We start from the raw sequence: 12,377 nt of genomic DNA on the forward strand, positions 1-12,377 counted from the left end.
AAACATATGATCTTTGAATACCAAAAATTGCCACAAGGCTATATTCCTGCCTCTTGGATTAATAATGATTTTAGGTCTAGGTGAACCACACTTTGAGAAGGTGCTATACACTTAATTTTTTTTTTTTCCTAAGAAGGACTGAGGCTTTTGCTACTTGGCCTTTGTTATTCTTGAGCTTCATATGGCCTGCAAGTTTTTTCTGGGGTATGATATAGTTGCTAATTATTGGTGGAAATGAATAGATAGGTAGAGAAGTGGATATATTTATTTACAAATTACAATACATACTTTTGAAATTTTTAATCTTTGTTTTAAGCTATCATCTGTTTTTTTTTTTTTTTTTTTTTTTTTTTTTTTTTTTTTTTTTTTAACTCAGATAAAACTAGTAAGGACCTAAATATAGGACTTTTCTAGGACTTAAATATAGACTAGTTTCTAAAATCCAAAATAATTAGAAACTAAGACTTTCTTATACAGACAAAACTAAGAATATTTAAGGAAAGGATCTAAATAATGCATGAAAAAGAAAAATCTGTGGCAATTAGATATTCAATAAATCTCATTATTCAAAAGTGAAGAAGTGAGTTTGGCCACCTCTTCTTTTTGGTAAGAACAACTACCTCATCCACTGAATATAGGATGGTTCTAAAACCAGTCACCCCGTGAGCAAACCCTGTAATTAAATCTCTCTATACATATTCTAAATTAACATCTCTCTATAGTAATAGGAGTCATATTCTAATCTCATATCTACATCTTAGTCTTTTAAGCCATACTTCTGATATTTTATTATTAAAATAATTTTTAAATTTAAATATATTTTGATCTTATTCTTCCCATTACAGACCCAAAAAGCAAACAAAAACCTAACACAACCACGAACTCTGCCAAAACTAAATAAAATAAAATAAAATAAAAATAAATAAATAAATAAATAAACAATATAAAACACCATCAAGAAGACAAAAGCAAATCAATCAAACAAACAAACAACAGCAAGAAAATACCTACCAAACTGTAACCAAATAAAAAATACTGTGGAGTCCATTTTGAGTTGTTCCATTACTTCTGAACATAGGACCTGCCCTGGAGTGCTTTCTGTATTCAGTGTCACTCCAGTGAAGAAAGTTAAGCATTCCCTCTCTAAGCAGGTTTAAATGCTCTGTTATTAATCTTTACCTTAATGGTTCAAGTTTTCCTTCATGTATTCATTTTTAAATATGAAAAGTCAAATATAGCATGATAAAACAAAACCTATCACCTCAAAGGCAAAAAAAGACAAACCAAAAGAAGGAAAGGTGCTGAAGAGAAGAGAATGCACACCAAATACCCACTCAATAGCACAACCAGAGATACCACACAAACCATAAACTAGAAGCCATAATAGAAATGCAGAGAATCAATACAGGTTCTGTGCACCCTGCTTCAGTCTCTGAGCTCAGATGAGTTTTGCTCAAGTTGATTTAGAGTGTTCTGTTCTTAGTGTTCTCCGTGGCTTACATCATTTTGCCCTCCTAGTCCTCCTCCTCCTCTTCCTTGGGTTCCCTGAGCTCTAAGAAGAGGAAATTATTAGAGATTATAAAAAATTAGAGATTATTACCCATTTAGGACTCAGTGCTACAAAGTCTCTCCCTCTCTGTGTGATGTCCAATTGTAGAATTGTATGTCTGTCCCCACTTGCTTCAGGAGGATGCTTCTCTGATGATGGATGAAGGAGAACTATGGGTAGTAGAATGGTTAGGATTGAGTTCTTTCCAGGATGATCTGAAATATATAATACTCTTTAATTTGAATGTTTGATACAACAAAATATATAACACTTTTTAACTTGAATACTGTCATCGAACTTTAATAATCAAAGTTCGTTTTTAATACAGACAGTAGGAAAATTGATGAACCCAAATTCATCTACATACCTTTTACCATTTTTGTATTTATTCTTTTAATGTGTGTGTACATATGTGAACTTTCATGAGTTTATGTGCACCAAATGCATGCAGACGCCTATAGACATTAGGACAGGTTCTTGAATTCTTGAACTGACCTCAGGACCTTTACTAGTGCAGTGTTCCTTCTCTTTACAAGTGACCTGAATCTGCAGTCCCATCATCTAGTTACTTTTAAATTAATGACATCCTTTAATCACAAGAAAGTTATTGAATACTTTTTTAAACTTGAAAAAATAGTTTTATGAATTCAAATTAACCAATTATCTATAATTATGTGAATGCATAAGAATTCTTTCTGGTTAGTTTTTTCTGCATTCTCTACATTTACTCAGCATATTGATATCTCTGATCCAAAATGTTCACCCACTGTTTTAAGACCATAGAAAAGACTTGAAAATTTACTTTCCCTAAATGAGAATGTTATAGCAATGTTATTTTCTTTTCAAAATGTGAATACCCCATTTATGAACTATCTGCCTTAAGCAAAAAGGAAATATCATTCTGTCAACCACAGATGATATCTTCTTTTCAGTAACCATGGGGGTTTATTTTCTGTGCAGCAAGCAAAATGATTTTTTTTCAGATTAATTTTCTATGAAAACTAGATTTTAAAACCAAGTCAAAAGATTTCCAGGAAGAAAGACTTATTCTCGTAAATATGTCCTTTGTGCATATACAAATAATTCTTCATTCATTACAATGAAGATCAGTAATATAGTCCAATCAGTTAAAAGACATCATGTTCTATTATACAATGTTATAAGAAATATCACAGGCATACTATTATTTTTAGTCTATGTTGATTTCAACAAAATTGAGAGAAAAATAAAATGTATGAGGAAATTTTTTGTGTGTGTGGAAAAAAGAAACCTTTGATATCTTACAACAGTCTTTCTACCAAAATAAATAACAATCGCAAGTAAGCTAGAATTCCAACCTTTTACAAACTCTCACAGTAAATCTCAGTTAAGAATTCTAAGCCGAAGAGTAATAGCTACAGGTTATACATTATGAGAACATACTTTTGATGTATTTCCATGGGCATAGCTTCTCAGTATTCCTATTTTTTAAAAAGATTAGCTTTATTTTAAATTGTGTATATGTGTGCGTGGGAGTGAGAATGTGTTTATGTGAGTACAGTTGACAGTCCAGAAGCAAGAACCAAGTTCTTTGGGTTATGAGGTACTTGACATGGGCCATGAGTTTTGAACCCTGGATTTCTGCAAGGAAATTACATATTGTTAACCATTGAGCCATCTCTAGCTCCTAAGTGATAATGTTTGTGGATGTTTTCCTCACTCCTGTGTCTTTCATGCTTTACTTCATGTTACTTGATGTTGTTAAATGTATCTCTACGTGTCACTGCTGACAATTACTAGTACTATTTCCTGATTAACTTATGCTACAGAAAAAAAATATTTTACATTGATCTTTAATTTAAGCTGTTGTGCGGAGTTAAATAATGATCTCATGACATTAATAATTCTTTCCTAAGTGTGAACAAAAGGACTATTTTCTTGTTCCAATTATTTATTGAACCATACTTCTTCACTAATTTGTGATTACTCCTTAAAAAGACTCCAAACGAGTTAACACAAATCCAATGCCAAGAATTCTCACCTTTGAGTGTAGCTATAACAAATGCAGAAGTGCAAAGGTCTAAGGCAAGGTTGTTGTCGGAAAGAGGGAAAATCCTAATAGAGAAGGGATTCTTGTCATCCAGGCTTGCTGATACAAGCAGAAATCCAAGACCACTAGCCACGTATCTGCCGGAACAAGATCCACTGTCTTTCCCTCATTATGCTATGCTTTAGCTGGCTTTTTCCACAGCTGGCTTTGTACAGAACTGGAATATATGTATGAAGTTCCCATATTTATTCTCCTGGTTGTTAGCCTGTATTAAAGAGAATTATTAGGTCAGACTATGGAAATAAATCTTTAATATACTAGTTAAGCTTCTCTTATTTTTTCCAAACAGTGAGTTTTGCTGAGTCACCCAAGCTCTGCATTTCTTTCCAGGATAAAAGAGTTTATGAAGTAAAAGATTCTAAAACCCAGCGTTTATCAAGTTTCTATATTCATGTGTGACATCATGGCCTAAACATGCTCTGAACTGAAAGCACACTCTGGATAACTCAGTCTCTCCAACAGTATAAACAAAACATTTTTTGGCTAATACACCAATTTATCAGCTCGGTCTTAAAAAAGTGTGGCTTGGGAAACAATGAAATCTAGCAAAATATGCAAACATAGAATGTGAGTGAAATGCCCAGGCATTGAATGATCATTTTTATATCAATGGAATTAAAAACAATAACAAAAATAACCTACCTTCTGGATGTTCAGAATGTAATCAGACTTGATGTACTCACAATGCTCTGGCTTCATAACTTGGACAGTTACAGTGTTAGAAAAGCTAACACCTGTAATTGGTGTGAGAATTACCTTAGTAGGAAGAAAAAAAGAATGAGAATTTAATCTGATCTCAATGCATGCAGCATCTTGAGTCTCTGAAGTGGCCAAGGTCCAGCTACAGCAACACAGTGCAAAACACTGTAACACAGGAAGCAGAGCTTAGCTAAATGCAGGCAGTTGGATTTAAGCTGGGGTTTTGAGCAAAAAAAAGAGAGAGGGAAGTAGAGATTCACTATGTTCAAAATGGGAATGATAGCTATTTTCTTTAGAAAAGCCCTGTTTGAAACTATGGAATCCATTTTCTCTTTCTGCAACTATGGGGGAAGGGTTAAAGGGTTTTTGCCTGGTGGGCTGAAAGAAGAAGGCTTACTGGACATGTTTAGGGAATGGCTTTGGGACTGGGAAGCTAGAGCTGAGAGAGAAGGCTTTCAAGCCTGAGGTCTCCAGGCTAAGTATTCAGTGTGCTGTTGGTAGAACGAAGAATCAGCCAGGAGGTTGACATTGTTTTATTCGCTATCTATGATATGAAGTGACAACATTTTTGTTTGTAATAGTCCAAACTTGAGGCTTCATACAAAGAAAACTATTCAATTGAAATTAATGTATATCTTTTCATTTCCCTCCCTGGTCTTAAGTTTTTAAAATGCAAGTTCTCTCTTAAATTTTCTCAAAGTGACTTCAAATTTTGGTGTTAGTTAAGAGACAAAATTCAACACCCCTTCATGTTAAAAGTCCTGGAAAGAACAGGAATCAAGGTCCATACTTAAACATAATAAAAGCAATATACAGCAAACCAACAGACAACATCAAACTAAATGGTGGGAAACTTGAAGCGATCCCACTAAAATCAGGAACTCCACAAGGCTGCCCACTCTCCCCCTACCTATTCAACATAGTACTGAAAGTCCTGACTGGAGCAATTAGACAGCAAAAGGAGATCAAGGGGATAAAAATCAGAAAGGAAGAGATAAAAACATCACTATTTGCCGATGACATGATAGCATAGATAGTGTACTTAAGTGACCCCAAAAATCCACCAGAGAACTCCTACAGCTGATAAACAAGTTCAGCAAAGTGGCTGGATACATAATTAACTCAAACAAATCAGTAGCCTTCCTATACTCAAAGGACAAACATGTGGAGAAAGAAATTAGGGAAAAGGTACCCTTCACAATCGTCAAAAAAACTATGAAATACATTGGTGTGACTCTAACTAAGCAAGTGAAGGACCTGTACAACAAGAACTTCAAACCTCTAAAGAAGGAAATTGAGGAGGATCTCAGAAAATGGAAAGATCTCCCTTGCTCATAGATTGGAAGATCAACATTTTAAAAATGGCCATCCTACCATAAGCAATCTACAGATTCAATGCAATCCCCATCAAAATTACAACACAGTTCTTCATGGAATTGGAAAAATCAATGTGCATTTTCATATGGAACAACAAAAGACCCAGAATATCGAAATCCATCCTCTACAACAAGAAAACATCTGCGGGAATCACTATCCCTGACCTCAAGCTATATTACAAGGCAATTGTGCTGAAAACTGCATGGTACTGGTACAGAAATTGGCATGTGGATCAATAGAATAGAATAGAATATCCAAAAATGAGCCCTCATGTATATGGTCACCTGATTTTTGACAAAGGTGCCATAAACATTCAATGGAAAAAGGACAGCCTATTCAACAAATAGTGCTGGTCCAACTGGCACTCAGCAGGCAAAAGAATAAAAATAGACCCTTTCTTATCTCCTTGTACAAAGCTCAAGTGTAAGTGGATCAAAGATCTCCACATTGAACTAGATACACTGAAACTATTAGATGAGAAAGTAGAAAAAACTTTAGAACATATAGGCACAGGAGAAAATTTTCTGAATAAAACAGCAATGGCTCAAGCTCTAAGGTCAAAGATTAACAAATGGGACTTAATGAGATTGCAAAGTTTCTGTAAGGGGAAGGACATTGTCAAGAAAACAAAACTGCAGCCAACAGAATGGGAAAAGATCTTTACCAACTCCACATCAGATAGAATCCTAATATCTAAAGTATACAAAGAACTCAAAAAGCTAGACAACAGAGATTCAAATAACCCTATTAAAAAATGGGGTACAGAGCTAAACAAAACGTTCTCAGTTGAGGAATATCGAGTGGCTGAGAAATATCTGAGGAAGTGCTCCACATCCTTAGCCATCAGGGAAATGCAAATCAAAAGAACCCTGAGATTCCACCTCACACCAGTCAGATTGACCAAGATCCAAACTCAGATGACAACAGATGCTGTCGAGGTTGCTGAGAAGAAGGAACACTTCTCCACTGTTGGTGGGGTTGCAAACTAATACAAACACTCTGGAAATCAGTCTGGCGATACCTCAGAAAATTGGACATATTACTACCTGAAGACCCAGCTATTACACTTCTGGGCATATACCCCAGAGACACCTTAGTACACAACAAAGATATATGCACCACCATGTTCATAGCAGCTCTATTTATAATATCCAGAAGCTGGACAGAACCCAGATGCCCTTCAGAAGATGAATGGATACAAAAATTGTGGTACATTTACACAATAGAATACTACTGTGCTACCAGAAACAATGACTTGACCAAATTCTTAAGAAAATGGCTGCATCTAGAGAATATCATTCTGAGTGAGATAACCCAGTCACAAAAAAACAGACATAATATGCAGTCACTGATAGTGGAATGCTAACCCCAGAGGCTCGCACTGCCCCAGAAACAACTCACAGACTGTAGGAAGTCTAAGAAATTAAGAAAACAAAACAAAACGAAACAAAAAAATCTTTACACAACAAGAAAACTTTGACTATTTTCATGTTACATTTTGTTTTGCATGTACTTTGTGCTCATTGTAACTATTGGGTTTTCGATGCATACTGTGAAACCTTTAAAAAGATCACGTACTGACTATTTATATATATTTATGTAAAAATTATTTTAAAATTTAAAAAAAAGTACTGACAAAAATGTATTGTATAATTTTACACAAAAAATGCTTGAAATCTGTACAATTATCTTTGTTTTGTAAAATAAAGGTGTTAATAAAAAATAAATATAATAAAAAATGAGTAATCTGCATTGCATCTGGTCCTATAATAAGTGATTATTTATAAGGTTTCCTGTGACCCCGAGAGCAGGGGTGATTAATTCTGTTTGAACTGCAATAAGAAATTATACACAAGGGAGATGGGACCTCAAAAATAAGCAAAATCTTGTAGGACATTTTAAGCATGAAATAGGAAAGATATAATCTTTTATATGTCACCTGAAACTCTGCATTTTCATCCCCAATTTCATCTGCAATATATTGAGTCTCATATTCTTTACATGAATTATCCTTTTGAATCAGGATACAAAATAAAATTTTGATGCAGTATTATTTTTCTTTTATTTAAATCATAATCATCATGGCAACTCTACTGATGTTTTTGTAAGAATATTTATTTTTTATATGGCAAGATATAAAAAACATAAAAAAATCAATATTTTCATGGTAGAGATGGTTAACACATGAATTTTGTTCAGTGTAACACATTTATAAAAACATTAAAAAACACATGATGATAATAAGCAGAGAGGTAGAATTTGATGAAATATAAGCATATTATATGAAATAGTCATCAAAGTAAAAATGGACAGACTCTTCTTTAATGCAAGAATGGATGGCTTAAAAGTGCCACAGCTAATAATGCTGATAGTAAAATATTTATTGGACTTACAATATTAATTCAAATTTGCAATAGACATAATTTTTTTCTAGCATGGAAAAGAAGACAAGTCGATTAACTTTTGCAGATAACCATCAATATTATACTTAACATTTTAGCAAGAAAACCTGGAAAAAATATCAATTGAATATAAATAAATAAAATAGTTTATATGGAGCAAGTATAATTACATAACTCTATGCATGAAACACCCCCAAATTTCTTCAAATATCTAAAACCAAAATATAAAAACATCAAAATTATAAGAAATACATTTGAAATGAACACTCAACAAAAAACATATTTAAAAAATTCCTCTGAAAATAAGATTAATAAGTTAAATCCTTTTGAATAAGTATGAAAAAGAAAATCAAAATTAATTGGTACCCCTAAAACTTCAAAATAATGCTGTTATTAATAATTTCAAAAACTGAAAGAGTACATCAATTTCTGTGTTACAGACTCCAAAGAAAGTAAACTATTTCCATTTCAGTGGACTTTCTCAGAAAGCCTAGAAATGGACCTGCACTTTATGTCTCATATTGAAATAAATTATTTTAAACAATCTCAAATGAATAAACTATAATAATAAATTTTGGGAAATGGCTATGTCATTAAAGTGTGAATTTTACAACCATGAGGACATGAGTTAAACCCAAATTATATATTTAAAACACCAGCTATGATGTTGTATGCTTGTAAAAGTGTGAACAAAAAGTGGTGAAAAGCACATCCAAGCAAATGCAGCCTACTTAACAAGTTCCAGGACACAGAGAAACATTCAAGAACATAAGGTGCAAGGTGAATAAGAACACACTCAGATGACAATAAATGCTGGCAAGGATGCAGAGAAAGAGGAACACTCCTCCTAGGTTGGTGGGGTTGTAAAGTGGTATAACCACTCTGGAAATCAGTCTGGCAATTTTTCAGAAAATTGAACATAGTACTACCTGAAGACCCAGTTATTCCACTTCTGGGCATATACCCCAGAGACGCTACAATATACAACAAAGACTGATACACCACAATGTTCATAGCAGCTCTATTTATAATAGCCAGAAGCTGGAAAGAATTCAGATGTCCTTCAGTAGGTAAATGGATACAAAAATTATGGTATATTTACACAATCGAGTACTACTAAGCTATGAGAAACAATGATTTATGAAATTCTTAAAAAAAATGGATGCATCTAGAGAATATCATCCTGAGTGAGGTAACCCAGACATAATATGCAGTCATTGATAATTGGATACTATCCCTAGAAAGCTCAGTACACCCCAGAAACAACTCACAGGCTATATAAAGCTCAAGAAAAACAAACGCCAAATAATTAAAGCTTCAGTACTGCTTAGAAAAAAATAAATACATTTATAGCACCCTCTCAGAGTGTGGTACACCTGGACCTTAAATCATTAATAATCCAAGAGCTAAGATAATAGCCTCATGACAATTTTTGGGATTCACAGATCATGCTTAATCTTTAATCAACAAGAAATCTGTTTCCATATTAAATTCTGTCCTACATGTACTTTATGCTTATTATAACAAGTAGCATTTCAATACATGCTATCAAACCTCTAAAAGAATTAAGTACTGACAAAAATATGCATATAGTGTTATGCCAAAATGCCTATAAATATTTGTACATGTATCCCTCTTTTTTAAAAATAAAGTTATAAGAAAAAAACGAAGATACTTCAGATCAACCTCATGCTTCAACATACATGCAAACATCATATACTTGTATCTGTGCCAAAAAAATTTACCTACATATACATATACCTGCATGCTCATATGTGCAAGGTCAAAGGCACACTAATAAAATATTAAAATCATTTAGAAAATATTCAGCTGTGTGCATACACTTTTATATCTGCATATGCACATATAATAAGAAAGAATTAAAATTCTTAGAGAACTTCAGAAGTGATTCTTCCTAAATTTGGAGTTGAAAACGTATTCTCTGGCATGCTATCAACAATGGCTTAGAATTTGTTACATACTATTAGTAGAGAGGACAGTAAGTATAGAAAAGATGACTCAGTAGTTAAGCACGTGTACTTATACTTTTCTTCAATAAAATATCATGTTTTCATGTGTTTTTATAGGCTAAAGTGCAGCCATAAGAATCTATTTAAATGTCCATTTTTAAAGAATTTTTGTAACAGATAATTTACAACACACAGGGTATGTACTCTCTAACAAGTGGATATTAGCCCCAAAAGCTCAGAATATCCAAGAGACAATTCACAGACCTAATGAAGTTCAAAATGAATGTATGTCAGAATGTGGATACTTCAGTCCTTCTTAGAAGGGAGAACAAATCACTCACAGGAGGAAATAGAGGGACAAACAAAATAGCAGGTACTGAAGAAAAGATCATCAATAGGCTGCCTCACCTCAGGATCTCTCTCATATGCAACCACCAAAACCATGCACTATTGCTGATGCCAAAAAGTGCTTACTGGCAGGAGCCTGATATGGATGCCTCCTTAGAGGCTCTACCAGAACCGTACTAATATGGATGAGGATGCTCGGACTAAGCACGGGCACCCTAGTGAAGGTGGTAGAGAAAGGACTAAAGGAGCTGAAAGGGTTTCCAAATCCATGATAAGAACAACCTTATCAATCTTTCAAAACCTCCAGAGCTCCCAGGTACTTACACACCAACCGTGTGTACTGTGAGTATACATGGAAAGACCCATGGCTCCAGTTGCATATGTAGCAGAGGATGGCATGGTCTGGCATAAAGGGATGAGAGGCCTTTGGTCCAGTGAAGGTTCATTTTGCCAAGGTGCTGAGGTGAGAATGGGTGGTTGGGAGTGACAACATCTTCAGGAAAGCAAGGAGATAGTTAGAGGTATGGGAGTGGGGATAAAGGGATAACATTTCAAATATAAATACAGAGAATATCCAATAAAAATGAAAAAAATGAAAAAGCATATTAACTGAGTAGGACGCAAGCCTTTACTAATGTCATTAAATGCCTATTATCTTTCCTGAACTTTAAATGTACGCACACTAAATGTTCCTGTGGTCCTTTGAAACACAATTCATTGTGCAGCTTTCAGTTATATTCATTGATAAGATTGAGGGCACCTGGCTTGCTTCCTTATCTGCTTAGTGAGTACTGCAATACCATATTAGAAATATAAATCAGTGTAATTTTCAGTTATGTACACCATTCTACATATTAAAAAGAGAAATACCAAACATAGTCAGAGAGTCTTAAATACAAATTTCAGTTCAAAAGTTATCAGAGTGAATATGATTCTGGCCTATTTTCATATTTAGTATGTATGTAAATTATAAGTTTATTTATTTTTAACAATTTTATATAGTATTTGCCTGTATGAATGTATGTGCACTAAGTGGATGTATTATCAGGTCATCAGGAGCACGAGTTATAGGTGGTTGTGAGACAGGATGTGGATTGTGAGAATCAACCTGGGTCCTGTTTAAGAGCAAAAACCACCTTAACTACAAAGTCTACAAAAACTACAACTTCAGCACCAGAATTTAAATGAACAACACTTAAATTACATATATTAGACTTAAATTTTTTATTTAATCTTTTTTTATATATTCCAGATTTTATTCTCCTCTTGGTCCCCACTCTGACTATTCCACATCACATACCTTCCTCCTTATTTCCATTCAGATGACCCAGTCCCACCTCCCACCCACATCCCTCACCCCACCAGACCTCACTCTCTGGGGCCTCCAGTTTCTTGATGGCTATCTCCACTTCTATAACTGAGTCTTGACCTAGCAGTCCTCTGCTACATATGTATTGGGAGCCTCTTACTGGCTGGTGTATGCTGCCTGGATGGTAGTCCATTGTCTGAGAGATCTCAGGAGTCTAGGTGAGTTGAGACTCGTGGTCCTCTTACAGGCTCACCCTCCTCCTCATCTTCCTCCAGCTATTCCCCAATTCAACAACAGGGATCAGCAGCTTCTGTCCATTGGTTGGCTATAAATATATGCCTCTACCTTCTTCAAATGTTTTTCAAGTCTTTTGGAGGGCAGTCATGATACGCCCCTTATCTGAGCACTCTATAGCTTCAGTAGTAGTGTCATAAGTTTGCCCCACCCCCTTGACCCAGATCCCAATTTGTGTCTGCACCTCCTTGTCCTTCGACACTTCTTCAATTTTCTTCCCCTGCAGTTCTTTTCGGGAGGAGCAACTATAGGTGAGAGTTTTTGACTCTGCAATTGCAACCTTATCCCTCAGTTGATGCTCTCTCTTTTTGCTGGAGGTGGATTCGGCAAGTTCCTTCTC

The sequence above is a fragment of the Micromys minutus genome (genome assembly GCF_963924665.1).
Source record: "Micromys minutus genome assembly, chromosome: 18".
Lineage (NCBI taxonomy): Eukaryota > Metazoa > Chordata > Mammalia > Rodentia > Muridae > Micromys > Micromys minutus.